This window comes from Canis aureus, chromosome 14 (genome assembly GCF_053574225.1).
Source record: "Canis aureus isolate CA01 chromosome 14, VMU_Caureus_v.1.0, whole genome shotgun sequence".
Lineage (NCBI taxonomy): Eukaryota > Metazoa > Chordata > Mammalia > Carnivora > Canidae > Canis > Canis aureus.
In genome coordinates this window covers 44,970,222-44,996,895 of record NC_135624.1, presented here as the reverse complement: position 1 = coordinate 44,996,895, position 26,674 = coordinate 44,970,222, and the positions used below count along the sequence as shown (strand labels likewise).

Here is a 26,674-nt window from a genome sequence, read left to right as displayed (position 1 = left end):
AGTTCAATAAAATTGATTAAAAATTATGCTAATCTTTACTAAAATAATAGCTGTGACTGTAATAATATACTTTGCCAAAGAATGTAGCTGAGTATACACATTTAGATAAAAAAAATTTAAAATCAAAATGATCATAACACTAAGAACATTTTGGAAACATCATAAAAAGGTATAGGAACAATACTTCAGAAGTGCTTATTACACAAAATACTTTATACGTATCACTTTTTTTGTATCACTTTATATGTGATTAGATAAGGAACTCGATAAACAAGAAGTTTATAACTAAAGAGATAATTTTAGGAACCTGCTCATGTTCACAATGATATTCAGTATTGCATCAAGACATAAAATCCAGACCTCTCTGATCCAAACCAAAAAAAAAAAAATAAAAAGGCAAAAAAACAGAAACTGTCAATGTCCTAGAAAAAAAAAAAAAAGGATAAAAACTCCTTATGTTAGTCTTGGCAGTGATGTTTTGGATATAACACCAAAAACACCAGCAACAAAAGGAAATTTGACAAGAAGGACTACATCAAATGAAAAACGTTCTGGGGATGCCTGGGTGGCTCAGCGGTTGAGCATCTGCCTTTGGCTTAGGTCGTGACCTCAAGGTCCTGGGATCAAGTCCCACATCAGGCTCTCTGCATGGAGCCTGCTTCTCCCTCTGCCTGTGTCTCTGCCTCTCTCTCTCTCTGTGTCTCTCATGAATAAATAAATACAATCTTAAAAAAAAAAGAAAGAAAAAGTTTCTGTACAGAGAAAGAAAAAGTTAACAAAATAAAAAGGCACACTACCGAGTGGGAGAAAATATCTGCAAACCATATAACCCATAAGGAGTTAATACACAAAATATACAAGGAACTCTTAGGACTCAACAGCAAAACAGAAACAAAAAACAAAAACAAAACAAACCATAAGACTCCTGAATAATTTGACTAAAAACCATAATGGATCTGAACAGCCATTTTTCTAAAGACAAACAAATCACCAGCAGGTTAACGAAAAGGTGCTCAGCATCACTACCTGTCAGGGGTGTGCAAATCAAAACCGCAATGAGATCCCGCCTCACACCAACCAGGATGGCTATTATCAAAAAGATAAGAGACAATAAGAGATAATAAGAGATAATAAGAGCTAGCATGGCTGTGGAGAAAAGGAAAACCTTGTACTTGTTGGTAAGAACGTAAATGGTTACAGCCATAATGAAAAACACTATGGAAGCAAAAATTAAAAATAGGGCTCTCGTAGGATCCAGCAACTCCTATCTAAAGTTAATGAAACAGCTATCTCCAGGGGATGTATGCACTCGATTGTTCCATGAAGCATTATTCACAAGAGCCAAGACATGGAAACAACAAAGTATAGATTTCTAAAAAATGTGGTATGTACACAGCAGAATATTAGCCATAAAAAAGAAGGAGATCCTGCTATTTATAAGAGATGGATAAACCTGGAGAATATAATGCTATGTGACTGCTAGAGAAAACTACTATATGGTGTCACTTATTTGTGGAATATAGAAGAAAAAATCACAGAAAGAATGGTGGTTGTCACAGGCTGGGGGAATGGGGAGAAACTGGTGAACAGGTCCTAATTTTCAGTTATGAGATGAGTTCCGAGTATTATAGTTCGTAATACTGTAGTGTAAACTTGAAATAGCTGAGAAGGTCCACCTTAGACATCCTCACCCAAACTAACACGCTATGGAGGCGATGAACGTGTTAACCTGGGTGTGAAAATCATTTCATAATATTTACGTATATCGAATCATTCATACTCCCTGATAGGGATGTGACATTTGAATTTCTACAATTATAAAGTTCCACCTTACATACTGTAGATAGATTTGCTTTAAAAAAAAAAAAAGTCATTCTCTTTACCTCGACTGTTAAAGATATGCTTTAAAAAAAAACAAAAGAACTATTTTGGGTTTATTTTCTATTTAGCTGTACTAAAGAAAAACAAAATATATGGATCCAATATTTGATTTATTCATCTGCCATACCTTACAAGTTAGAAATTTAGAAAGTAAGCAGCATATTCCCGGATTTAGAGGGTCTGGGGAGCACTGGTGATCTGTAAGAGAGGGCTCCAAGAAGACAGACGAAAATCCTTGCTGCCAGCCAGCTTTCACTTTTTATGGGAGATGCATTTCCTACGGCATTTCTCTAGATAAATTTAAATCTGGTATTTTGTTTTTAGTAAAAAGTCAGGAATTCCTGACAAGGGATGTCCTGAGAGTATCAACTTATGACCATTTACATACATCTGGATGATGTTTTGACTTCAGAGAGCAGCTGGGCATGTAAAGCAGTGATTAAGACTTTTTAAAATATATATATATATACTATTGTAAATGGGTGACAGGCAATTTTCAAAGCTGGAAAGAGATATAAAATGCTGAAACAATTTCCACAGGGGCACAAAAGTGCTAAATGATGGACAGTTTCCATCTGATTTTAGAAACTGAGCTTGTATCCACTAAAAAGCACCACTTGACAATGTAAATAATTTTGCATATTATTCTTCACTGTATCATACACAAATATCATAATGTTTAGAGTTATTTGTTTCTTACCAAATGACTTATATTACTTTGTATGGTGTCCTTGGGTTAACTTAGATTTGATATGTGTGTATGTCGCTCTCATTATACGCCATTAGTGGGCCAGAGATCAAACTTATATGCTTATTGCAACATCTCTTCCATTTTAATTTGCTTCTTTGCATCTATGCAAACAAAATAAAATTTTGGGTAGCAACAGTCCACATTAACAGAAACTAATAATGGACAAAAAAAGCAAGTTCTAACAGGTATATATATATATATATATATATACACATATATACACACACACACACATATATATAAACATATATATAAAACATATAATATATATTAATATATATGTTTAAAAACATATATATTACATATATAAAGCATATATAAAACATATATTATATATAACATATATATTTATATTTATATATATTTTATATATATTAAATATATATTATATATGTTATATATATACAAACATATATATATTACATATACACACATATATTTGCATAAGTTTTTATGTATATGTAATATATATATATATATTACACAAAAATACATGTTTTAAGAGAAATCATTCAGTGAAGGTTTAATAGAAAGAAGTCCACTATTAGCTTCTTTTGTTTTTCTTCTCCAGTTTTATTGAGATCATTATAATTGACATATAACTTTGTAGGGCACCTGTGTGGCTCAGTCAGTTAAGCATCATACTCTTGATTTCCATCCAGGTCATCATCTCAGGGTCGTGAGATTGAGCCCCATGCCCAGCTCTGTGCTCAATCCAGATGTATTTCCTTTGATTCACTTATCAAAGCCCATACTATGATGAACTGAAACCTCAAATGGAGCTTTATCAAAATTATAAGGCAAACAGCAAAAGGAAACCTATGTGAAATTATATGATATATTGGCTAGTTTACTTGAAAGAACTAAAACATCTCAATTTGGGAATGTATTATCCTTATTTGCTAGCTATTCCCTATATCAGATACTTTCTATTGTTTAATATTCAGGTGCTAAGTGCCCAATATTGTGTTGCCACATAAATCAACGAGGGTTGATTGAGAGTATTCTTCTAATTAGTTTCCAAGAGCCCTGTGCACCAAGAAGGGAGACTTATAGCCACTGGCATAGTCCTTGTAGCCACTGAAGATCCTATTGTGTGTCACTGAGATTATACTAATCAATAGAGTCAATGTTCTGGGGTGTTGGAAAGAGGAAATTTACTCACTGTCTGTGGTTTAAGTGGACATCACAAAGAGAAAATGAGCAATAAACAGGTGCAGTGAGGGCTGCAGGCTAAACAATAATGTTCACTCAAACAGTGAAACAAAAATAGACATAGGTCAGGGAACATCCATCTTTATGGATTATAATCTTCCCCCCCCAAAAAAAAGTATAGTAACATTAAAATATTGTGCAGATTTCAAGATATATATAGAAATACTTTTTCCCAATTTTTAAAAAGATTTTATTTATTTATTTATTGAGACACAGAGAAAGTGGGGGGAGGAGAAAAGGGAGAAGGAGAGAGAGAATCTCAAGCAGACTCCATGCTGAACACAGAGCCCAACTCTTTTGGCCTGACTCAAAATCAAGAGTTGGCCGCTTAACCAGTTGAGCCATCAAGGCACCCCTAGAAACACATTTAAAATGTGCATATTCTTTGGATCTCTTTTACCATTTTTGGAATATACCCAAAGAATGTAATTAGAATAATGTACATGAAAAAAAAAAAAAAGAATAATGTACATGGTTTTTGCACATAGAGGCTCACTGCAGAGTAGATTTTACTCTTTCAAAAATTTGAACTCCATTAAACAGGTGATTGTTGAAAGAAAAACAATCATACTTTAGATTGATTTGCTGATATTATCATTTATAAACATAAACTTAATATTTATTATTGATGATACTCTGAAATATTTTGAAACAGTATTTCTTTATGAAATTACAGATATGAAATCAAACATAATATCTACCTATTTTCCCTGCTTCTGAGTTAATCAAAAACTATGGTTCAGTACTCAATAGTGGACTGTATTAATTAGATAGTAGTGTTTGTTAAGAACTCTTATTTGTTGCCAACAGAACAGAAACTAGTTATAGATGAATGAAAATCACGTTGTAATTGGTTTTTTCCTTTCTGTGCACTTTCAGCAAAATAGATGCTTTTTTTTTTTTTTAAAGATGTCATTTGGCCATTGTTAGATGTTTCTTTTGGCAGATCTAATACAAGGTCTGACATATAGTAAGAATCCAGTAGTTTTCTGTTGCATATGGCGCCCCCAAGAAACTCTTAAGAAAGCAAGCATAAGCTTAGAAAAATGCTTTTTATTATCTACCTGAATTTTTAATGTTACTTAATATATTCAACCTATGAACTGTAGTATTCGGCCTCTATATGTGAAATGCTATCACATAAAAGATCCATTAGAGAACTTTCAATATTGTTCTTAGAATAAAGACATAATTATAAATTTACCTGTGTCCTTGTTACACTTTAAAGTAAAACATCACAAAAATTATAGTGTAGTATTCGGTTAGCAGATATTATCCAATGAGGATAAAGAATATGCACATTTTCACTAAGTCTTCCAGAAATTCATTGTCCTAAATATTTGAAATAGTGAAGAATATTCAATCTATACAAATAGGGAAACAAAACAGGAAACCGAGGGCATTCTGATTCATGATGTTGTGATACAGAAATAATGGTACTGAAACTTGTGCAAATGAGTCAAAGGACACGATGAGAAGAGTTAATAATAAGGTTATTTTCTACTCAATGATCACTTTCCACTTCAGCCTTTCATGCGCAAAATCTTTTTACAGAAATACAGCTTTTTGAGTTCAGCGTAGGAAGTCATGAAGCAATGAATTTTAAATTCAACCTTCAGAAAAGAGAGACATGAAAAAAAAAAAAAAAAAAGAAAAGAGAGACATGAAAACAAGGATGTGAGAACTGGCATTCTTTTCCAAGAAAGGCTTCAGAGCCAACATGGGTATCGATGCCCCATCGGTAACGCATCCCTTCCCACCTAGATCTGCACTGACTTGGTCATGATGCTTGATGACTATAGCATAAGCATGTATCATAAGAGATATAATACAATTTAAAATAAGAGGAAGGTAGAAAAGACATTTTAGAGACATTTCTATCAAAATAGAATTCTTGAAGCCCTGAAAGAATTAAGCATCAACTAGCAAGCTGTTTTATCAAGTGGTTTTTTAACGTTTGCCTGTTAAGACAACACAAGTATAATTACAACTGTGCCTTTATTGTTGGCATAAGGTTGAATTTTTCAGATGAGTCCTATATATCATAATATTTCATATTCTGAATCTCAATACTTATAGGTTGAATGTGTGATCAACATTGAAAGTTGAGGCGAAAGATAAAATTATTTTTTCCAACATAGTGCCTGCTTCCTTAAAGTTGTCTTGATGTTTCAGACACAACAATATGGAGTTTAGAAAAAGCAATGGACAAAATCTCTAGCAAGTAATAAATTATAGCTTTGAATAATATCAATTTGGAAAAGTCTAGCAAATCAGAATCATTTATTCTTCAGGGATTGCAGATTGGTGGTTTAATGTCTATTAGTAAATTATGGTAAACCTGCCTTCTAAAAACATCCTATCCATCTTACGCAGCAATATATATGCCACTGGATAGTTTTTCTGAACAAAAGTTCATTTTGGTTTGTTTGTTTTTGGTAGTCAGAACACGGAGATTAGAAGAGAAAACTGCAGACTTTGCGTTTCTCCATGTTGTAGAGTAGAATTTTAAAGGTCAGATACTCATTTTCATTATACCGTAAACTGTTGACTAAGACTGAAGCAAAGACTACTCCTACCAGATGGGATTGAATTGCAGAAACCTTGCCACATGGTTCCTTCCAGGGAAGAAATTCTTCCATAGTTTCTTTCCAGAAAAAGAAATTCACAACACTTCACAGATCTGACTGCACTGACTGATTATAAAACACGCCATGATTTCATGTACTACTGAGAAACATAAACATATCGTCAGTTAAAGGTGAGAAAATGCACGTACAATTGATGGAGCGCAGTATCCCAGTGTATCACATTGGGTGCAGATGGGCAGGAGGTGCTGGAGGAGCTTCGCAGGAAACCACCACCCATCAGAAGCATCCTGTCTCAGCTACTAAATCAGAAAACTGGTAACCATCGTCCGCCTGCCATCATGGGGTAAAGGCCACCCTGACTGTAGAAAGCCACTGAGTCACAGAAGTACATGGAGACTGGGGAATTTCTTTGCCACACATACCATGCACCAGAAAAATGGACTCTGGTAGCTTCTCTCTTCCCTAGTCCCTTCATTTTGGAATTCAGGTCTCCCTGTCGTCCATGTGATTCTCAGACCTAAATCACATCTGGAAAACTAGCCACAGAGGAGCTCGGGATATATCAGTCTAGCTGCCCAGCTTCTACAATACAGGAAGTGATATATGGAGGGTTAGAGGGTAAAGTGGGCATTGCAGGAGCCGAATTCCACACCTTCCATCTCATTTTTACTATAATATATGTGGCCGATCGACTGCTGGTACTTTCTGAGTTCTTGTGGAGGCCAGGGTAGAAACAGGATTCAGTTCTTACTATCAAAAGCAGAGAAAATTCTATGTCCACGTAAAGCTTCCAGATATTAGGTTAAATGATCTCGGAGTAACTATTTTTTTTTTTTTTTGTATGTGTAACAGGCTTTATAAGGTCTATTGCATTCCTGCTCTAGCAAATCAGAGATTTTCTTTTTTTCCCTCAGCTTTTTAAGAGTGCTGGTGGAGCTGCCACACTGTTTAAGAGACAGTGGTAGACACTATTGCATCATTAGCAGCCCCTGTACTATGTCTCAACTTGTCCTCCTGGGCCAGTGCTCTCGAAGACAGAGTATTTTCGTCAGTGTCAATACTTAAGAATTCTTCCCCAGTACAAGCCATTTCCAAAAACTTCAGAGCCTGTAATTGCTACTTTATAATACTGTCATTATAGCCCCCAGCAAGAACCCTCCCACCTCAATTTTCATTAGTGGAAAAATCTGAATAAGAAGGGAGGAGTCGAATCAAATAAGGAGAGGAAACAGACTGTAAAGATAAAAGCTACTGGCAAATAAGTTCTCCAACGGAATCTTTGAAAACCTCTTTTGTTCCTGTCTCCTTTTGAAAACTCAAATGAATTCTCTGAATGTGATAAATGGTTATTATTTTTGTTGCTGGATTCTCATGTGGATGCTCAGTGGCATGTTTATTTGTAATAGCTTCACAAAATGTGCTATACACCATAATTATTTACCATAAACTCACAAAATGTAGATTAAGAGCCCATTAGTCTATTAATGTGGCATCTGTTTTTACCGCTGATCTCTCAAGTTTTACAATCAAAAGTGGTCAAAACTGGGAAGTTATCCCCTTGTAGCTGTTAAGGATCTCATCTGTTGGCTCAGACTGACCGAACCTGAGTTCTGGATCAGCCCCTTTCTCCCTGAGTGACCTGGAGTAAACTTGATTTGCTTCGTAGAACTTAGAGCTTAATGACTGTAGACACTGATGTTATCATCGAGGGTTACAGGAGTGTGAGTGATCTGAAAGGGGAGGCACAAAGGGCATTGCTGGCAGGTACCAGGTGTGGTTGAATAAAACGCACATCAAGGTAAAACACAAAAAATTCAGCCAATCATCCAGAATAATCAAAACTCAAATATTGGAAATTCTCTGAGGACTAACTCATGCTATGCACGTGACGTGACATTAAGGTAAGCGTCATGCCAAACAGACTGTCTGCCTAGAAGTCCTCACTATATTAAACCCAAATTCTCTTCTGCTATATTCACTTCATTTTCTGTGGTATAGACTTTGGACACAGAACGGGATGCTAGCATTGGCAAAATAGAGAAGAAGCCCCAATTCAACTTTTTTTCTCAAACACTATGATAATCCATCCTTTTGAAAGTATGGGACACCTGGGTGGCTCAGGGGTGGAACATCTGCCTTTGGCCTAAGCCTAAGGCATGATCCTGGAGTCCCAGGATCGAGTCCCACATTGGGGTCCTCACAGGGAGCCTGCTTCTCTCTCTGTTATGTCTCTACCTCTCTCTGTGTGTCTCTCATGAATAAGTAAATAAAATCTTAAAAAAAAGACAAGTAATTATTGGCGTTTATGAAACCAAACTTTCAAAGTAGCAGATTAAAAGAGGAAAATTAATCTACCTACATGGAAAATAACCATAGGAAAAATGGGCAACTTAATCTATACACTTTAACTATAAAAAATAAAAAAAAGGTCATTAAATTTGAAAACTCCTGCTGAATCTGTAACTGGCAATAATGTAAGCTCTCTGGGCTATTGAAGTTTTTTTTGTTGTTGTTGTCGTTTGCTTTGTTTTTATGTTTTAATAGGCATTGAATTTTAAGAACAAATTACCAAAAAAAAAAAAAAAATAAGAACAAACTACCCACTTCCCTTCCACCAAATAGATTAGAGAATAAATGCCCTAAGTACAAATATAATAGGTTCACACTATATGGGGGTCATTTTCAAATCTCTCACATGGAAAAGAAAAGAACATCAGTAAAGAGAATTGCTTGATTCATATCCAAAGGACCTCAGAGGTATAAGAAAGCAACAAAAATCATTGTTCTACGCAGTTGCGTGACTGTCTCTCCAGAAATAGAGAAGGTAAGGAAAGACAAGAGAATGCTACTAGTACGGGGAACGTCCAATAACAGAGAACACATTCCGGGGAAAGTCAAAAGTGGTGGTTTACAGAATCACTGGGAGTGCTGAAAACCTAGAATCAAAGCTGTGCTTTCAGGAAAGAGTCCCAAAGCCACACCAGAGAATGAACCACCGAAGAACCTCCTCTTCTACAATAAGAAAGCCACTGATGAATTAAGAGACTAACCTTAGAGCTCTGTCTTCTCAGTCCACACGATAGCACTGTAATCAGAGAGCCCCTCCACGACTGATAAAGTGCTACTGGTTTTGGGACCATGCTGTATGGTCATGACCAAGACAATGTCCCACTCGGTCCTCTTGATGCCTATGATGCTGCTGACTGGACACTGATATCTCTGCTAAGTGTCTGGTGAAATAAATAAGCACATTATAAAAAAAAAATAAGCACATTATTAAATAGGAAAATAAATAAGGCTCCACGATACTGCGTACCAGCCGGATTCTCAAAGAGAGCAAATTTCCAGCATCAGCCTCGCTTTCTGCTTTCCAAATGCGTGCAAATATTTCCAAATCACTCTGGAGTCTTAACTTGGAAAGGAATCTCAGTACTGTGATTTTCAGTTTTCCAGCCTCTGCAGTTCAGGAAATTTCATTAGAAAGAAGTTAGGAAGAGTGTCATAAACCAATTCACGAACAATGTCTTTTGAATCTTGACGGAAACATCTTTAATAATTAATATTTGTTCTTTGATGCTTCTTCTAGCATGTTCAGTCCAATAGATCTAATAACCTCCAAGCAATCTGATCCATTTATAATTAATGCTTGTGAGAAATCAGGAAAGGGAGAACTAGCCCTTTTTCAAAAAAAAAAAAATCCAAATCTATCCATTTTTCTCAGTAAGATAGTGAGGATTCAGATAAAGGAGAAATGCCTAGAGATACATGCCTGGAAATAAAGATTTTTACCAACAGTTGAGATTATTTTTTGTCTTTCTTAGCTTCTGGAAAGTACACTATTATAGACAGAATTTTACTATCCCCAGATCCCCATCCACTGGGGCACACATCCTGTTCAATCCTTTCCTTGAGCGTTGGTAGATGTGACTATGATGGATGTCACTCTCATTATACGATTATATGAAATGACAAAGGTGAAGGCATTTTGCAGATGAAATGAAGATCCCAAATCAGTTGACTCTGAGCTAACATAAATAAGGATTATCCCAGCTGAGTATGGCTTGATCTTCTAAAGAGGGACTGAGTCCTTCATTGAAAGAAATTCTCCTGCCAGCCTATGAGAAGTAAGCTGCCGTGTTTTGAGAGGCAGGTGCCACATATCAATGACCAGAGGATGGCCTCTCAGAGTAGAAAGTGATCTTGGTCAATAGCTACCAAGAAAACAGAGATGTCAGTCATACATCTTCAAGAAAATTTATGTGTCCAACAGCTAAGGAGTTTGGAAGAGGACTTCAGATGAGTTTAAGATAAGTTTGCAGCCCTGGCCAACAATTTTGTTATTGTTATTATTACTTTTTAAAGAATTTATTTATTTATTTGTTTATTTATTTATTTATTTATGAAAGATAGAGGTAGAGACATAGGCAGAGGGAGAAGCAGGCTCCCTGCGGGGAGCCCGATGTGGGACTCGATCCTAAACCTCAGGATCACAAGGCAGATCCTCCACCACTGAGCCACCCAGGTGCCCCTATTATTATTATTATTATTATTATTATTATTATTATTATTATTATTAAAGTACAATTGACATGCTATGTTATATTAGTTTCAGGTTTACAACTTATTGATTTGAAAATTCTATATATTACTCAATGCCCACCACAGTAAGTATAGTCACCACGTATCACCTTATAACATTATTACAATATTACTATGAACACACACACACACACACACACACACACAAACTTTAGCATGGTGAAGGAAACTATCAACTAGGAAATGAGAGAGGATATTTGAAAATGATATATCCAATAAGGGATTAATATCCAGGATATATAAAGAATTTATATAACTCAACACCAAAAAAAAATCTAATCACAAAACAGGCAGAGGACCTCAATAGACATTTTCCCAAAGAAGACATACAGATGTTTAACAGACACACGAAAAGATGCTCAATATCATTGATCAATAAAAACCAGGATGAGATATCACCTCACACTGCTCTGAACAGCTAGCATGAAAGGGAAAGGAAATGAAAGGAAAGGAAAGAAGGAAAGAAAAGGAAAGAAAGGAAAGAAAGGAAAGAAAGGAAAGAAAGGAAAGGAAAGAAAGGAAAGAAAGGAATGGAAAGAAAGGAAGGAAAGAAAGGAAGGAAAGGAAAGGAAAGGAAAGGAAAGGAAAGGAAAGGAAAGGAAAGGAAAGGAAAGGAAAGGAGATGGAGGAAAAGAAAGGAGAGGGAGGAAAGGCAAGGCAAGGCAAGGGAAGGGGAGGGAAGGAGGGAGGATTTTTTACATTCCAGGTACTACACTGTAGTAAGATACAAAACAGGAGAGAGCTCTGCCTTTAGTCTATTAAGTGGAACTGTAGTTCTGAGAGCACACTTATGGTGTATTCTCAGATAAATTTTATATCCAGCTTTTATGGAGTTTAAAGATCTGGAATTTTATTCAATGAGACTATCCACACATAGACACTCAAGTTTGGTGTATCCTGGGACGAAAAAGCAAGGCACTCTAGCACACGAATATGGGTTTAATACGTACATTATAATGGTAATCATTTTATGCCTCATAAATTCTTCCTTGATGCTCACTGGAAATACAGCTCACACTGTGGCAAATAATCTTTGCATCCTTGTTTTTTTCTATATGTTACATATCCTATAATAATGTCCTGACAAAAACTTCAAACAAGTTCGTTGGCCTTATAGAGTTGGTTATTTTAGTCCATGTGTCACTATTAAGCAAGACTTCTGATTGTATAATTGGAAAATGTCCCTCTTTCCATCATTCATATTTTACCCTCATTCAGAGAGAACAGCCCTCCCTCAATTTGTCTCCTTCTCAGTGTAGCCTATAAAGATGCACCCACAAACATCCCCACTGCGACTGGTTACCGTGAGAACACTACCAAAATACCAAGAGTTCTTCCATCATGTGTGCACGCTATTATACATTCACAAGAGAAAAATGCTACTAGGTGCCTTCAAGATGTTGTCTCTCCACACAGGCACGTCCATAACGTGCACATGAGACTATTTCCATGAATAATGAAATTGTAAGATTCTCCACTGTTTTGTTTTGTTTTGGCTTTACCATTTTTGTAACTGATCTGCTAATGTTGCTTTTTTTTTTACCTAGGTAATTTTTAGTTGACTTTCTGTGTACATGAAGTTGACTCTGCAAAGCTATAGTCAGTTATCTTAGCTCAACTGTTTAGTTACTTCAAAGTACGGATTACTCATTCTTTTTTTCTCATTTGATTGGTGGAAACAAAGCAAAACTCTGATTGGTGGAAACAAAGCAAAACTCTATATCTTTACAATTCATACATTTTATGACTATTGAAAAAAAAAACACTTGTTTCAGGTTGCAAAAATGGATGTGGGCTGTAAATTGTTTTTCTGCTGCTACATATTTAATGTAATAGGCCACTGTAATGAGAATCAGGAGACCTGTCGGACTTCAATATATGTGACTCCATATGTAAACTTGGGCAACAGTCACTCAACCTTAGGGCATTTTTCTCCATCCAAAAAAAATATATAATAATAATAAATAATAATAATAATAATAGGATGATCTCAAAGCCCCTTAGAGCTCTGATGCTTCTAGCTTCCTAATGCATTATTTTCTCAAAAGTATTAATCTCAAAAATCTTCCCTGGAACTCACTATGCAGACAAGCAGACTTCCATTTATATTTATGCACAATTATCAAAAGCCTACATTTTCAATGCAGGAAATACAGCACAGGGCATGAAGCTTGGGAGATATTCAAATATTTGCTTCTTCTTTTTGAAAGTCCCTCATGCCCAGACTTCCCCAGTTAAGAGTTCATAATGCTGAGGTCTGAAATTTGATGGCATTGCCGAATCAGAATATCTGCAACCTGCGATGTTTATTTACTCTTATAGAACCTAATCTTCCCTCTGCAACAGATAAGAACTTCCTATGGAGAAAAATCTGTGGCTCCAGGAGAGAGCCCAAATGATTTCAAACTTGCAACTTCAAGTGTGCAGCATGTTAATGTTGTTTCTGCCTCTGTCTATCTCCCTGCCTGCAGCTCGTTTGGGGTACTCTCGTTAACTCACTCCGCATGAATAAACCATAGAGAAAGCTTTGTTCATTCTATCAATACTTCCTGCATTCCCCAAACGTGTCATGAAATTTCCAACATCATTTATTTTTTAAAGGCTGAAGAGTGCATGGTCATTTTAAAAAAAAAGTCTAAAACTACAACTAATGTAAAAGGGTAGAAAGTAAGATTGGCACAAGAAAGGTTATTTGGGGAAAGACTTCAGAGAAAAGAGTCAAATATCTTCGGGGTTGGTTCCTACTTGTCCAACATCAAGAACCAATTCCTCCCCCTGGACTGCATCTAAATAAATAAATAAATAAATAAATAAATAAATAAATAAATAAATATTTTAAAAATTTAAATTAAAATATAAAATAAAATAAATAAATAAAATAAAATAAAAATAATAAAATAAAATAAAATAAAAAGTTTTGCTGTCTGTTCGGTGTGCTTAATGACCTCAGAGCTGGGAGCCCAGCAGGAGAGGAGCTGGAGCAGTGACTGCACCGAAACAAAACAACTGTTTTCTTTCAGGAAGGCAACCTTGGTATATTCATGATGCATTTTTCACTAACAGAAATATATTTGGTATATAACAATCCTGTCCATTTAAGGATGTGGTGAAAACATTCTGCTTTTTGGATTAAATAAATTGGGGCAGCCTGGGTGGCTCAGCAGTTTAACACCACCTTGAGCCCAGGGCCTGGTCCTAGAGTCCCAGGATTGAGTCCCACATCGGGGTCCCTGCATGGAGCCTGCTTCTCCCTCTGCCTGTGTCTCTGCCTCTTTCTCTCATGAATAAATAAATAAAATCTTAAAAGAAAAAGAATTATCTACATTTCTGCCAAAAATAAATAAATGATCATTAAACAAAAGCTTTTTATTTATTTATCTGAGAGAGAGACAGACATAGAGCATGAGCAGGGAAGAGAGGGAGGAGCAGGCTCCCGCAGGGCAGGGAGCCAGATGAGGGGCTCCATCCTGGGACCCCAGGATCATGACCAGAGCTGAAGGCACTCACTTAGATGACTGAGCCACCCAGGTGCTCCCCCTTCAAAAAAAAAAAAGAACATAATCTTATACCCCAAACTGCTCCTGGACTTCCCACTTTAGTAAAAGAGGCATTCCTTTTATCTTTACCCCACTGTAAGCAGTGAAATTGTCACTTTGATTCTGACACACAAAGGGTTGACAAAAGATTCCCTCACATGGGCCTTCACCTTGAAATGCAATTTTATAAGGTAATTAAAGAACTTTTAAATCATATTCAGAAACACGTCCCCCTCCCCCAAAAAAAAGAGTATTTTACAAGATGATGAATGAAAATAGGGACAAGGAGGGAGAAAGGAAAAAGGTCTCGTTGTCTGGTTTCTCTATTATCTTCCAGAGAGTGGGAAGCCAGAGAGGTGAGGGGACTTGCTCAAAGTAACACAGCCATTCAAGATATTTGCAAATACTTCTCTTATAACACAGCTGTTTCTCACCTGCAGGTGTGAGTAAAGCGTGTCTACAACGTTACACGGCCTGCTGGATGGATACGTCGTGGGGCAAATTCATAAAGAAAAAAAAAAAAAAGAAAAATAGCCATGTTTTCTGAACTGCACAATACCTTCTCTCTGCAATTCCTCTAATACTCAACCTCATCTGTCACTCCTCTAACTGTCATTATTGTCTGCTAAATATGTCCTCAGGTTGTGTGATCTCCAGAGTTACCAAGTGGACAGCCGGGAGTCCAGGTATTACAGAAATTGGAAGAATTCCACAGATAAAGTTGATGGCAAGCATGAACAGCAATGTATATTTGAATACGGAGTGCAATGCATGATTTTTGAAAGTCTGGGAGTTCTGAGCAATAAATTTGGAAAATAATCTTTATTTAGTCCCATTTCATTTCTCTCTGCTTTATGTTTGTCTCCATGCATCGGATGCTAAAATTCAATGTTCATGCAGTGGCGTGCAGCCACAGGTGCTAGCAGCTCACCAAACCTATTTCACTGTTTTCCCAGGAAATCTGCTAGACAATATTTCCCAGCCTCCTTTGCACATGGGGACAAGGGGTATGAGATCACGTTCTAGCCAACAGACCATGAGTAGCAACGGTGAGCATTAATTCCGGGTCATAGTTATAAAAATGTCACCCCATGGGATTTTTTTGTGCTTCTCTCTTCTTTTCTGGCTTTATGCAAATAAACACAATTATCCACAAGATCATGGTGGAACCACAAGAAAAAAGGAGGTTGGGTCCCTGGAACATCTCTTGGAGGGAAACCACCTGGTATAGAGAACATCCACTTTAGAATTTGGATATTTTTTGTTTTGTTTTATTTTGTTTTTTGGACCATTATACCCACTGGAGTTTGTTACTTTTGCTATCGTTATATTAACTAATCTGCTACCTAACTAGTGAGAATCATATTTTAATTCCTATTCATCTCGCCTTGCCAGGAAAAGCCCATAAAAATAAAATGATAAATACTTCCTAAATGTTAATCCTGGTTTATATGGTGCAGGGATTCCTTACCCAGGGCACCTGTCTCCCTGGGATCAGGGTTGGCCTCCTTTCTTCTCAGCCTATACTAGAGATTGATTACTTTAAATGACAGAGAGTCCTAGGGGGAGTGTGTTGTGCTATAAAAAATGTCCAGCAATGGTCAGAAATATCACCTAATGTCCCATAACCTCCATGATACCTTTAGCATCTGTCAGAGTCACTGTAATCCAAAGGAATTCTTTTTGACTTTTTAATGTGGGGATTCTGGTCAGGCAGTGGTAACAGGACAAAAAGAGGAATGCCATCTTTTTTTTTTAGTAGGGAAATTGGGAGTTAAGGGAGGTCTCAGCTTTTAAAGCCTTCCTCAATGGGTGGATATGGACACTAATTCTACATTAGGCCAGTACAATCTGGCAGTAAAAATAGGCCACTGTCTTCCCCCTGCTACTGTTTGAAAGTGCTCCCAAGGATGTCTTACTGAGCTCTGTATTATATCTCGGGAATTTTTACCCCCCTTGATAGAGATCATGTTATCAGCTGTTACCTTAAATTTGCCCTGTGAAGTCGTGGAATTTGAGGTCTATCAAAGTGATTATTAAGTGATCCACCACATGCTTGGTTAAAGGCAAAATTTAACATCCAGAAAATTGGGATGAGGCATAATAGGAAGAGTGGGCTGGTCTCCTCCTGCACAAACAGCTAAATAATAGCAAATCATTCTGAACACCCAAGAAACTGACCTAAGACTGACAGAGAAACCTGCACAACTGGAGAGAGAGGAGTGTGGAGAAGAGGGTTAGAGGAGAAGTATTCCAGGGTAATGGGCAACGTTGGGAGGTCTGGTCGCAGAGAAAGGCAGGAGAGGGAGCCCACGGGGACATGTACCTGGAGAACATTTCCCCAAAGCCATTGGCTAGGAAAATGAGCGGGGCTGATTTTTGTGAGACTTTGCAAACAGCTGTTCTCAAAGATTGGAGCTTTAGAGGTCCAAAGGCTTGGCTGAAACAGAGCCCAGAGGGTGCTGCCCTACTCCTGGAAAGAAGGCACAGGAGCAAGGTAGTGGCAGTTTAATAAAAAAAAAAAAAAAAAAAAAACTCCCAAAAAACATCCAGGACCAGATTGCTTCACAGGTGAATTTTACCAAACATTTTAAAAAAGTTAATACTTATTCTTCTCAAACTATTTCAAAAAATAGAAATGGAAGGAAAATTTCCAAAATGATTCTATGAGGCCAATATTACCCTGATTCTAAAACCAGAAAGACTCCACTAAAAAAGAAAATTACAGGGCAGTATCCCTGATGAACAAGGATGCAAAACTTCCCAATAAAATGCTAGCAAATTGAATACAACAGTACATTAAAAGAATTATTCACCATGATTAAGTGCTTATTATTCCCATTTATTCCCACCATGATCAAGCATGGTTCAATATTCACAAATCAATCAATGTGATACACCACGTTAATAAAAGAAAGTATAAGAGTCATATGTTTCTTTCAATAGATGCAGAAAAAGAAATTGACAAAGTACAGCATCCATTCATGATAACAACCCTCAACAAAGTGGGGATAAAAGGAAGCATAACTCAACATGATAAAGGCCATATCTGAAAAACCCACAGCTGAAATCATGCTCAATTCTCAATGAAATACTGAGAGCTTTTCCTCTATGGTCAGGAACAAGATGGGGATGTCCACTCACAGCACTGTTATTTATCATAGTACCGGGAGCCCTAGCCTCAGCAATCAGATAACAATAAGAAATAAGTCATCTAAATCTGCAAGGAAGAAGTCAAACTTTCACTATTTCCAGATGACATGATACTCTGTATAGAAAACTCCAAAGATTCCACCAAAAAAATTGCAAGAACTGATACACAAATTCAGTAAAGTCACAGGATACAAAATCAATGTACAGAAGTACATCAATAATAATCAGCAGAGAGTGAAATCATGGTATCGATGCCATTAACAATTGCAGCAAAAACCGTAAGACACCTAGGTATAGACCTAACCAAAGAGGTGAAAGACCTCTACTCTGAGAATAAAACACTGATGGAAGAAATTGAAGAGGACACAAAGATATGGAATAACATCCCATGCTCAAGGATTGAAAGAACATTGTTAAAATATCTATATTACCCAAAGCAATCTACACATTTAATGCAATTCCTATTAAATACCACCAGCATTTCTCATAGAGCTAGAACAAACAATCTTAAAATTTGTATGCAACCACAAAAGATCCCAAATAGCCAAAGCAATCTTGAAAAAGAAAAGTGAAGTTGGAGGCATCACAATTCTGGACTTAAATTCTATTACAAAGCTGTAGAAATTAAGTCAGTGTGGTACGGGCACAAAAACAGACACAAAGATAAATGGAACAGAATGAAAAATCTAGAAATTGGCCTACAACTATATGGTCAACTAATTTTCAACAAAGCAGGAAAGAATATCCAATGGAGAAAAGACAGTCTCTTCAAAAAAGAGTATTAGGAAAACTGGAGAGCCACATGCAAAAGAAAGAAACTAGACCACTTTCTTACACCACATGCAAAAATAGACTCAAAATGGATGAAAGACCTAAATGTGAGACAGTAATTCATCAAAATTCCTGAGGAGAACACAGGCCATGACCTCTTTGACATTGGCCAAAGCAAAGGCTTTCTAGATACATATCCTAAGGCAAGGGAAAACTATTGGGACTTTATCAAGATAAAAAGCTTCTGCTCAGCAAAAGAAATAATAAAACTGAAAGACAACCTATGGTATGGGAGAACGTATTTGCAAACAACATATATAATAAAGGATTAGTATTCAAAGTTTATAATGAACCTATTAAACTGAACACTCCCCCCCCCTCAAAAAAGAAATAATCCAATTAAGAAATGGCAGAAGACACAAAGAGACTTATTTCCAAAGATGACATACAATGGCCAACAGATAGATGAAAAGATGCTCAACATCATTCATCATCAGGCAAATACAAATAAAAATCACAATGAGCTATCACCTTATACCAGTCAGAATGGCTAAAATTAACAACACACAAAATAACAGGTGTTGGTGCGGATGTGGAGAAAGAAGAACTCTCTTACATTGTTGATGGGAATGCAAGCTGGTGCAGCCACTCTGTAAAACAGTATGGAGATTTCTCAGAAAGTTAAAATTAGAACTTCTTACAATCTAGCAGTTACACTACCAGGTCTTTATCCAAAGGATAAAAAAAATAGTGATTGGAAGAGATACGTGCAGCCTGATGTTTATAGCACCATTATCAGAAATAGTTAAATTATGGAAAGAGCCTAAATAGCCAATAACCAATGAATAGATACAGAAGAGGTGTTATTAGATGCAGATAATTTATTAATACTCGGCCATCAAAAAGAATGAAATCTTGTCATTTACAAGGATGCGGATGGAGCTAGAGAGTATGATGCTAAGTGAAATATGTCAAAGACAAATACCACATGATTTCATTCATATGTGGAATTTTAGAAACAAAACAGACGAACATAGAAGAAAAAATGAAAAAAAGGAGGGGAAAACCAAAGAACAAACTCTTACCTAGAGAGAACAAACTGAGGGTTGCTGGAGAGGAGGTGGGAGGGGTGGGGAGGTGGGTGGATGGGTTAAATAGTTGATAGGGATTAAAGAGTGCACTTGCGATGAGCACCAGATGTTGTATGGAAGTGATGAATCACTAAAGTCTACACTTGAAACTAATATTACACTGCATGCTAACTGGCTAGAATTTAAATTAAAAACAAAAAATAAAAAAAGAAAGAAAAGGAAAGAAAAGAAAAGAAAAGAAAAGAAAAGAAAAGAAAAGAAAAGAAAAGAAAAGAAAAGAAAGAAAAGAAGAAAAGAAAAGAAAAGAAAAGAAAAGAAAAGAAAAGAAAAGAAAAGAATCACAACCCTGAACTGTTATTTTCTTCCACAGTAAACTTTTGTTTAAAATGACTGTCCTTTTAAAGTACACTTATCATAATGTGCACTGAGTAATGTATAGAATTGTTGACTCACTATATTGTATACCTGAAACTAACATAACACTACACAGTAATTATACTGGAATCAAAATAAAATTAGAAAACAACAATCCTCCCTAATTTCATACTGAAATCTAATAAATGGTGACCTTCATTTTGTCTTGCTGGAAACAGACCAACAAACAGCACCAACAAATCCAAATAATCAATCAGTCAATGATTCTGATTTAGACTCACTGGTTTAGTCTCAAAATTGCTTAATATAGTCATAACTCTACCCACAACATAAAATTCCACTGGGTTGGACAACAGAGAACTCAAGCATTTCCAGTCTCTCCCCAGGATGATCGTGCTGACTAGCAACCCTGATTCTTTCTAGTGAATGCTAAATAAAACGCTAGCCAAAGTCCGGGTAAGCCAAAAAGTTTCTCCTTAGGAAAATCCATATTCTCAGGCTCAGTTAACTGAAAATTGTATACAGATATTAGTATTGCTAAGCACAATATTGAGGAATTGATAGATTTTCTGAGTATCTATTTTGATACTCTGATGCTAAAATCTTGCTTTTAACATTTATCATTATTAGGGATATCTATATCATAACGCCTCTCCATTTTGAGTTAAATGTGTTGTAAGGAGTGAAATAAGATTCCCCATCAACCATTTTATGTTTTAGTAATTAGAAAGGAATATAAATTTTCATCCTGGTTGAGAAATGTTCTAACTCTATTTAAATGAGGACAAATAAAAACTGGTAGAAACTATAAGGATGTAATTAAATGGACAGTGTTTTTAGAAACAATTAAATGCATATTGGAATCCTGACACTTGTGGTAAGGATGAGATGGTAAATCAACTTGTCAGTGAGTAACTAATGAAAATAAACATGGTTACGAGGATTCCTTTAAAATTCAGATAATCGGAGGAGTTGTGCAATCAATCTCTGAGTTTAAATGTCTGCAAAATAGTTTTTCAGAATCATTAAACTACCGTGCTGAACAGCAATAAGGAAGATACGCTGTGTGGCCAGGTTAAAACTGAAAATGGTACAATTCAAAATGTGATATAGGTAATAGGTATGTGTAATTTATTCTTTTTCACATGGAAGGGCATTTAAAAGTAATTTCCTGGGAGTATATCTCTTTATCAAAGAGACCTGGTCTCTATGTTATAGTGATATCTTTGTTATTTAGTAGAGGTGCTCTATAAATAGGTCCAAAAACAAAATGAAAAAAAACCACCAATCAGTAAAAATTAAACAGGTAACCTGATCTTATGGGCCTTATAGATTAGTGTTTCACAGCAAGGACTTAATCACATTTCTCTGAATTACCTTCTCGTGAGCATCCTATGTATTGGCATATACCATGGTCTCAAGTCCTCAGAACCAGAGGCATAATAAACCAAGCCAGAAGCTCTACCATATTTTCCTCCACTCTGGTGCTCTTCAAATACAAGAATGTTTTCTCTAAGCCTCACTGAGAGTAATTTTGTGTGGATTGTTCAACATTTCTCCAGGCAATTGGGGTAAAGTGTGTCTAGGGATGAGTCAGGGACTCTACTATGTCTCTTAAAAAAAGCTAATTATACTCTTATGGGATGATAATTACCATCACAGACTGACAATCTCCAAGGTTTGAATGTATTTTGAACATTTAAATAGTCCACGTCCTTTCTGATTCACAAATCTTTTTATGTACAGGGAAATTAGTACTTCTCAGGAGACTACTACATGCCTACAAACAGTTCTTTGTAGTTGTTGTTGTTGGCATGCCTTACTACAAAAGTAAGAACATCATTTCTTATATTGTACTCATATTTATTTCTCTTTAGTCTTGGAGCATAAACTACCTGGAGTAGTATTTCTTACAACATGGCCCCTCAATCAAACTCAACACACTAGCTCCTAATGAAAGCAACAATAAACATTTTTTTTAAGATTTCATTTTTAAGTAATCTACACCCAACATGGGGCTCAGACTTACAACCCTCATATCAAGAGCTGTATGCTCTGCTGTCTGACCCAGCCAGATGCCCTGAAAGCAAAAATAATCTTAATTAAACTTTGCTGAACACAAACATGCGTTAAAAAAATGTTATTCCGTAATATAGACCTAAAAGCAAATAATAATATAATAATAGAGATTTATATTTATAATATTTATAATATATTTCTTTCTAAACTCTTACATTGTATCTGTATCAGTCAGGGCTCTCCAGAAAAGCAGAACCAGTGGGAGATTTTCTATATATATTATTAGTATATATAATTATTTACAAATAGAATTAGAGTTAAATCTTATTTTATGAAATGTTGTATTAAGTAGTTGTCCTGTAAGTTCAAAACCATTTAAAATATAAATTGTACTTGGAAATACCATAAGTGATCATCAATAGTCATGATAGGGGTACGAAGATGCGTGAGGTAAGGGGATGGCTCTCTATTGTAATCACTTACCATTTTCAATAGACATGTATTTTACAATTCCATTTGGAAATTAACCAGATTTCTAAAGTATACTGGGCACAACTTTTCAGTACTAAAAATCCCAGTGTCTCTCCAACCATCTTGGGTCTCAAGATTAATTTGAGAGGTATTGCAGAGATGGAAATCTAAAATTATAAGTATAAATTTAAGTGTGTATACAGACAGACAGACACACAGACACAGACACACAGACACAGACACACACACACACACACACACACACACCTGTTAGGGAACAGAGGAAGAGCCTAAGTGGAATATAATTGAACCAGGAAGATCAATTGTAATAGAGGGCCGCACCTAGGAGAGGGATGCTCTTGAATGGGGAATAGTTTTACTAAAGTTGGAATTGACATCGTCAATGGAATAAGAGACAAACAGCAAGACAGAGATACATTTTCCCCAAGGCCAGGAGGGATATTCTCTAACAAGGAGATTCCTACAGTGATTATTTTCGTCTGATTCACTCTCCCTGTGGGGCGCTCTATAGTTATTTCATAAAGAAATTCTACTTTCCCTTACCATGGTTTTCTTTTTCATTTTAAGTCCAAATATTAGTCTTTCTGGCAGAGAAGGCAGAAACAATTAGCAACTGAACAATTCTTCAAGGAATTGTGTAGAAAAACTTCCAAATCATGAATGTATAGTTCTGTTTTGTTCACTGGATTTTAACCCACGCAATTTATTCATATAAAAATATTTACATAGATGTTTAACAATTCTTTCTATACAGATGGCAAGAGATCTACCGAAAGTACACACACTCTTATATATGACTTACCAGCATTTTCCAGATCACCCAGAGGTTACTATTAACTGTAACATTATAGATCTATGGCAAATTTTAGGTCATTTCTTCTAGGACAGAAAAAAAACAAAAAAACAAAAAAACAAAACTTAGACTCTTCACCTTTCATTTCCATAGTAATGAAAAAGAATATGGAGCAAGAGAATTTGGTGCTCAGAAATATTAGCTACTATTTACATGAGATGTCCAAGGGAACATTGTGAGGGAATCTTAAGGCTAAACGAGGCTAAAAACACCAGTTATTTAGCCAAGTTTTCCAAGACCAGGACAAAGAAAACAATCAGTGAGCCAAAAGGCAAAGCAGAATGCAGATGAGCGAGTTAAATGAAGCCATTAAAACAGAAACTGAGCAGAAATAAAGGAGAGTTAGACAATGAGAACAGGCAGTTGCGTATGGAGTGGGCTGAGCTGGAATTGTACCTGGAACAGATAATGGCCACCTGAGAAGAACCCAAACAAGTGTGTCTATTGAATCATGTCATGGATATATGTGGCTTTCATCAAGATGAATGGGTAACCTACCTGTCATTCCAGCAAACTGCACCTAGAAGTATTCATAAAACTGCAGGACTTTGTGAGGCACCGTAGGATGCCGAAGGTAATGACGGTATTTCAAGTGCCCCAGTTTGTCTGAAAGACTATCTTTTACTCTTCACCCTCTTTCAAAAGGCAAAAGGGCGACCAAAAGGTCTTTCATACCTACTTACGTAGGACAGTAACATTGACCATGACGGATCATTGCCTGGAGTCCACACCTAGTCAAATATTCCAATTTTCTTATCCTTCCTCTTCATGAAAATGTAGAAACCTCACAAGAGATGCCAATAGACAAAAGAGGTTGTGGACTGTTCATTTCCAACACACCAGGCCGTCACTTCTGAAAGTGCAAACACATATTAGGGCATTTACAGATGACTGAGAAAGCCAAGGGTAGTTTCAGATTACCAAATCAGAAGAGGTGGGAGGAAAGGAAAGTAGTTAAATACTGAATCTTAGTTACAGAACCAAAATATTTAATTTAAATAATGTAAACATGCTTAAAGTTCTTCTCTCTCCGTTTCTGGAGAGAGGTACCTGACTGCTTGCACAAACCTCTACTTACCCCCTTGGGCTTCTAGGAAAGGGGGGAAAAACTACCTAAAGCAAGTAATATTTTGACTGTCGAAGAATTATGTCAATTATGTGCAGTGTTCTGAGAACTTGTTCAATACAAAGAAAGTAAATAGTCTCCTTGAAGTTTTTCAAACTTCAAAGATAGGTGACCAAGGACATCTCATACTTAGCAGGACATCATAGGGGATTTTATTAAAAATATGCTGTGTAATGTTATGGAAAAGAATTATTCATCCTTAATAATGCATATTTAATATATGGGAGATATATAGGTACCTTAGGGAACTCTAGCCTGGGGCATAATTTAATCAAGATAAATTTAAAATCCCTTAGATTGAGAGATGTCATCTTGTTTACCGAAAATGCCACATGTAGTTGAAGCACTGACATCCCTTCTAAGACATTAGTTTTATATAACAGAAAATGTCTCCTGCTTCCTGGACAAAAGTGCATGAGGCCTCATGTCCTATTTTTTTTTTTTTTTTATTTTATTTTATTTTTTTATTTTTTTTTTTTTATTGGTGTTCAATTTACTAACATACAGAATAACACCCAGTGCCCGTCACCCATTCACTCCCACCCCCCGCCCTCCTCCCCTTCCACCACCCCTAGTTCGTTTCCCAGAGTTAGCAGTCTTTACGTTCTGTCTCCCTTTCTGATATTTCCCACACATTCCTTCTCCCTTCCCTTATTTTCCCTTTCACTATTATTTATATTCCCCAAATGAATGAGAACATATAATGTTTGTCCTTCTCCGACTGACTTACTTCACTCAGCATAATACCCTCCAGTTCCATCCACGTTGAAGCAAATGGTGGGTATTTGTCATTTCTAATAGCTGAGTAATATTCCATTGTATACATAAACCACATCTTCTTTATCCATTCATCTTTCGTTGGACACCGAGGCTCCTTCCACAGTTTGGCTATCGTGGCCATTGCTGCTAGAAACATCGGGGTGCAGGTGTCCCGGCGTTTCATTGCATTTGTATCTTTGGGGTAAATCCCCAACAGTGCAATTGCTGGGTCGTAGGGCAGGTCTATTTTTAACTGTTTGAGGAACCTCCACACAGTTTTCCATACAGCAATTCGGTAGCGTGGCAGGATACAAAATCATGTCCTATTAAGCTGAAAGCATGAGTTACAAAATGAATTAAAAAAACAAAAGGGAAATAAAAGGGGGCTTTAGTATTTTTTACAAGGACAGCAAATCTCTCAGATTCAGAAGGGAAGAAAACATTCATTCATAACAGTCTGTTTTCAAGCGCTTGTCTCATCACCCATATTTGGTTATGAACTGTCATTTCTGTTGCACCTTTTGTTCTCTCGGGTAGTGGTGGCTAATATGAATTATTCTTTAATTTATAAAAGAGGTTATCTTTCTTTTTAAGTTTTTTTTCTTTCTGTAGCACTTAAAAAAAAAATACCGTTGAGAGTCAAGAGAACTTTCCACCTCTATTCTCATGACTGTCAAAATATATTCTGTTCTTCTTTACAATAGCATTACACCAAACAACTATCAACATTCTTCCTCCAATTGTACACAATATATTCATATCCATGCAGAATGGGAATAAGTTAAAAGTCGTTTCCAAATGCCTAAAATCTTGACGTCAATGTAACAGCTATATGAATCAGATTTGTGGGTGAGATTTTTACCTGGTTCCAGAAATGGTGAGCAAGTTAGTGATTCTTAGGTTCCTCATATTTAAAATTAGAAAAAGAAAATGAATAAAACCGTTTTCACAGAAAGAAGCAAAGGTTTGCAGCATTTTTTCACTAATATCAGTAGCATCACATGTGTGAACTGCGTTGATGGTTTAAGACCAATATCCTGATTCATCCTCTTTGTAAAAATGGTAACATTAGGCTTAATGGTAACATTAGACTTGAGTATTATTCAAAATGAATTATTAAAAAATAAACAACTGTACTTACACACTGAGACATCTTTGCAAACATTATAGGATGGGCATGTGGACATATGACATTGTTCTGTCTTATGTATTCAAAAATGGGAAAACTAAATGGAGGATAATGCATATTTGTTTTGGACTCCAAACAATTTTAATTTTATAAATTCAGTGTTGGAGCTACTTTATATGAATAACTGTACTGATTTCCACACTGTGAATATCAAATAGGCATTATTAATTATTATTGCCATTGCACAAATGAGAAAACAATCTCTTGAGAGATTTTTACTCTAGTCACATAGATAAGAAAGAGGGGAACACAACACGAACCCAGATCTAAGTT

General features: G+C 36.2%; 1 long non-coding RNA gene across 6 annotated transcripts in view; it reads right to left on the bottom strand.

Moving 5' to 3' along the window:
* The window catches only part of LOC144283589 (uncharacterized), a 245,695-nt gene that overhangs the window by 107,207 nt on the left and 111,814 nt on the right, over positions 1-26,674 (bottom strand). The window contains exon 8 of one of the 6 annotated variants that reach the window (XR_013352143.1): positions 23,938-24,180. The exons of the other annotated variants lie outside the window; for them this stretch is intronic. This is a non-coding gene — a long non-coding RNA (uncharacterized LOC144283589). Of the gene's footprint in view, positions 1-23,937; positions 24,181-26,674 lie in introns of those variants that run through there. 6 annotated transcript variants of the gene reach the window in all.